Below are 5,047 nucleotides of genomic sequence, written 5' to 3'. Positions count from 1 at the left end.
AACTGTATTTGATAAAGTTTTGAACTTTTAAAATATTACATGGTAAAAACAGAAGCTGCTCTTCATATTAGTGACAAACTTTGGTGGTTTTTGACGAGTTATTTTCATTTTTGTTTCTACTTAAGGTTCTTCTACATATTAAAAAGTTGTTAAACATCTGAGTGGTGCACTACTGCTACTAGTGGTGAGAAAGTGTATTACACCTTATTCAAAATCAATGTGGTCCCACGGCCCTCTGTGGCCCAAAGTTAAACACTGTTGTTCTTTTGAGGCCCACAATTGGGCCGCGGGCCATGGGTTAAGAATCTCTGAGGTAGAGGATGTGTTTCACCTGCTGCCTTTTTATTTATTTACTTTTGTTTCATTTAGAATCACAAACAGGCTGATCCAAAGAGCTGCTTCAAACCTCCTAAAAGAGACTCTCACATCCTCCGTGCCGTCGCTCCTCCAAAGGCACGACTGACCGGCCCTTCCTCCTGCTCCTCCCTCATCTGCTTCATCCCACTCCTCCACCCGCCCACCTCCTTCCTCTCCTACATGTTGCACTGATTCTCATGCAGCGTGAGTTTTTCATCCATGACGGAATCTCTTCAACGTGGACTCGACTCGTGGCTGGATCGGCACGTCGGGGTCAGGATGTCGGCGCTCCTCGTGCCGAAGCCGTTTTGTCTTCAGGAGCAGTGAGAAAAATCCTACCAGGTGACAAAAAAGCTTTTTATTCTGTGCAGCCTTGAGGATTAATGAAGCTTTCCTTCTCTTTTTTTTTTTTTTTTTGAGTTGATGAAACTTCACACAGACCAAGAATTCGTGCTTTTTTACTTTAATTTCTCACAATAAGTACAGAGCTGCATCTTCAGTGAACTTTCAGCAGATCTTTGCTCCTCAGAGCGAGGAGCTCTTCTTAGTAACAAGGTTCAAGCAGCTGCATGGAAGCATCTCTGCTGCTTTAACCTAAACAGCTGTCGGCTCGGCGAAGCTGCGGGAAACTGCACGCCGACAAACTTGTTTGCATCAGAGTGCCTCGTTCTTAGCAACTGACGAGGATGAGAGACGCTGTGATGACCTGCCTGTATTTGACAAGAGTGTTTTTCACCTCGCTGGAGACAAGAGCACGCAGGGAGAACACTGACGGGAGGGGACAGCCGGCGAGGCAAACAGTTTGAAGAAGAGTCGCAGAGCTGAGAGGAGGAGGAGGAGGAGGAGGAGGAGGCAGGAAAGTCAAAACTGCAACAGATTTGGTCAGAAGCCCATTTGGTTGTGGAGCGTTGTGTTTTGTCAGAGCCACACGGGGTGAGTATGGATTCTGTTTGAAGTGTCTGTAACGGCAGCAGATTAAACACACGGCTCGGCTCACAGAAATAACACTATAAATTCTAACAGGAACATTATTTTCATGGTGGACTAACAGAAGCAGAGGGAGCTGCTTTATTTTATCATAAAACACAGACTGGAGTTCATCAGCTGTCAGTTGACCTGTTTGCTTCCATCGCCTCAGATTTYAATGTTTTATAAAGAAACCTGGCCTCATTTCATTTGAGACATTAAAAAAAATAAGTATTGCATTCCTTCATTAACAAAAAATAAATAAACTACTAACCKGTTTCTTTATTTGAATTTTCCCCCTATTATTAATTACCAATTAACAAAATTTGCCAATACAAAACCAAACCTAAAATGTCAAAAGTTCAACTTATTTGCTTTAAATGTTATTCATAAGAAAATAGTTTTGACTTGTTTACATTTTAAAAACAATACAGTTTAGCTCTTTGATGTAATTTGACAGGAACTAAATGTAATCAAAGAACAAAGCATCTGCACGTCACGTTCAGCTCCAGAAAACTAATATTTAAATTCTTTTACAGCATCAGTCAAGGTTTGTTCAGATTCTCAGTCGACTGGTAAAAAAATTATTTTATTTTTAACAAAACTGCAACAAAAYCTGATGATTTGCTGCATTTGATAAGAAATTAGAATATGCATTATCAGAATAAAAGAGGATCTGAAGACATCGATTATAATTTAGTTATTTTAAATCAGTTTTCATCATTTCTTACATAAAGAGGACCAACAGTGGAAAGAATCAACGCCTGTTTATATAAAAGTAAACTGATGTCTTTGGTCCACCTGATTTATTTTTTTATTTTTTAACTCCATCTTCTGCTGGCTTCATCTCAGATCTCCAGCTGCAGAGAAACAAAACGAGCACCTGTAACACTCGTTTGTCTATTTTTACCGTCCTGACGACACACGATCGGCCTCATTCCTCTGCTTTGACTCCAGTCCACACGGCTAATCAAGTATCAATAACCGGAGTGGAAAATCTTAATTACCAGTGTGATTGTGACGATTCRTCTCAGTTAGGAAGACGTCTTTGTGTTCCTCAATCTGGTTATCTAAATCAGCGAAGCTACAATGTGATTWGTTTTAGGATTATTATGACTGAGCCTTGATGGGTGCCCATTAGCAGCCTGGTAAAATACGACTGCGGGGGAGGAGAATTGATCCTCGTGGTAATGTGTACAGATAGATGGCTGTGTTACCTTCAAAAAAATAAAATAAAATAAAATAAATAAGCAGCAACCCCCTATGGGCACAGAACGATGGAACTACACAGTGCACACTTTCTGCAAAAGCTCAATCAACCCCCAGCAACGCAAAAACTGACAAAAAACAATGAAAAACTAAAACTCTGTAACCTCAAACAAAAAGCAGTAATTAAACCTGATGCATTTGCAAAGTGGTGAAAACATTTCTGCAAAAGCTGCTTTAAAATATAAAATACACTGGTGCTCAGAAATGTTGAGCACTAAAAGCACCAAGGTTGCACCCTCGAAACATCGCCTCAGAGTGAAAACCACATTTTAGCACTGGATGTTAGAAAAGCTGAAATAAAACTCAGTCAACAGATGTGTTTTGACACATTATAACCTTTTATTCAACCTGACTTTTCACTTCAAATTTTATTTAAAGCTCACTCAAAAAGCAGAGAAAGATTTATGTTGAGCAAACAGAGACTGGAGCTGTAGATCCTCAACATTTAACTACCTGCTGCCAACAGGTGGAGGCGGACCATAAGGTTTTTACCTAAATAAATCTGAAATATTGGATGAATTCTAATGAAACTTTCAGAAAGTAACCATTAGATGTACAAGTACAACTCAAGATGGACAAAAACTACACAGTCATGTGCAGCAGAGGACATTTGTATTTGATTAAAACGTTACAAATACCTGTCTATAACAGGGTTCCTGCAGCTTAAAGCAAGTTAAATTTAAGACTATTTTAGACTTTTTAAAGCCACTTGAAATGAAATTTAATACCAACTTTACTAGGGATGCACCGATATGAAAATTTCAGCCGATATCGATATCCGATATTATTGCTGTTATGGCCGATAACCGATATTTAACTKATATACTGATATTACACAAACACTTAAATTATTTTACACATATACRTACAAACACACACTTGTGTCTTTTTTCAATACCGTAAATAAACAACCAGACCTCTGACACGGCTCTACTTCAGTTATTCCTGGCTGTGCAGCGTCAATATCACTATCACGATCAAACAGGTAACTCAACCAACCATTTTGCCTCCCAAAACAGAAACACAAAGCTAAAAAATGGAAAATCAACATCGGGCATTAGTATCGGCCCCATTTTACATATCGGACCGATAACGATATTCTAAAAAATGACCAATATCGTCCGATACCGATGTCAACGCCGATATATCGTTCTAAACTTTACAATAAACAAATAAAAAACGGCAACAATTTTACCCAAAAGTTTATTTTAACATAAAACAACGAGCTGTTATACAAATTTGATTAATTATGGTTATGATTACTGGGGATGGATAAAGAAGCCATTGGTCCCCAAAAGACACTGGTCTTTATTCAAACCTTTGTGTCCCACGGATAAATTAAAAATAAATAAATAAATGTTACCAATTATTTTAATATTTGAGATGAATTACAATCATCTTATTACAATATGTTAACATTTTTTAAGCCCTCTGAAAGTTGATTTAAGACATTAAGGCCTTATTTTAGACGGATGAATTCAATGACTTTTAAGACTTTTTAAGGATCCGCAGGAACCCTGTAATAACCTCTCTGAGGTCCCTCACCTCCTCCATCGCTGCAGGTAAAGTTCTGCTCTCAACCTCCGTCCMTGGAGCTCCAGTTTCATAAGATTTGCAAAACAAAAGGCTGAGAAACACAAGTGAAGGCCATTTCTCTACTCGAAACACGTAAACACATTCAATAAGTCAATCTGTACTCAGTCCAGTTTTGTTAAAGACTACTTCTGCTTTGAAAGAAAAAATAATAAAGTCAGCAGATACAGATTCAGTYGAGACATAAAGACACTTCTGTGAATCCCTGATTTCACAGCTACCTTAATTGACCAGATAAAAACGGACTTGTAAAAGCAACACGCCCACATATAATTAACTGTGCTCTAGAGAACAGCGGCCCTCTTCACGTTCGGAGCATGACTAATCCAGCAATGTGGGCAAAACACTGAGACGAGGGTCAGGAGTCAAACACCTTACAAGGACAGCTTCCACATTTACGCTACAACAAAAGGCTATGATGAACACAAACTCAGTCTCTGATGCTGCAAGAAAAAGAAAAAAAAATACAAATATTTAATGCTCCAAAACCCATTCTGAGTTAAAATAAGCTGCATCCTGCTCTGCTAATTTAACTGAAATCATAATAAACGTTGCTGATTGAGGAGTACTTTAATAATACCCATTAGCTGTAGTACTCAGCAGTAAAAACAATTCAACAGGTTTTATTCTACTCTTCTTAATTCTCCTACTTGAGATGGGAATTACGGTGGTTTCTGCCTAAATATTAGGGGTGTAAGAAAATATCGATACACTGAAATATCGCGATATTTCATTTCCCGATACTGTATCGATATTCTAAAGCCCTGCATTGATTTTTTTATTAAGGTTTAAAATGTCAACTTTCCTGCCAGCCGTTCATTTTTATGTTGTAGTTCAGCCTCTGACCACTAGTTGGCAGCAG

The 5,047-nt window shown here is 38.4% G+C and overlaps 2 protein-coding genes across 2 annotated transcripts in view; one reads left to right on the top strand and one right to left on the bottom strand.

Moving 5' to 3' along the window:
• Positions 1-5,047, bottom strand: part of LOC106522439 (cell death regulator Aven) — a gene marked incomplete at its 3' end in the record, with an annotated part of 23,272 nt that overhangs the window by 11,908 nt on the left and 6,317 nt on the right.
• chrm5b (cholinergic receptor, muscarinic 5b) overlaps positions 484-5,047 on the top strand; it is a 13,983-nt gene continuing 9,419 nt past the window's right edge. Inside the window, exon 1 of the mRNA XM_014015443.1 lies at positions 484-1,290. The gene's annotated coding sequence lies outside the window, so the exon portion shown is untranslated. The remainder of the gene's footprint in view (positions 1,291-5,047) is intronic.

The sequence above is a fragment of the Austrofundulus limnaeus genome, unplaced genomic scaffold (genome assembly GCF_001266775.1).
Source record: "Austrofundulus limnaeus strain Quisiro unplaced genomic scaffold, Austrofundulus_limnaeus-1.0 Scaffold129, whole genome shotgun sequence".
NCBI lineage: Eukaryota > Metazoa > Chordata > Actinopteri > Cyprinodontiformes > Rivulidae > Austrofundulus > Austrofundulus limnaeus.
This window is presented reverse-complemented; position numbering and strand designations above follow the sequence as displayed.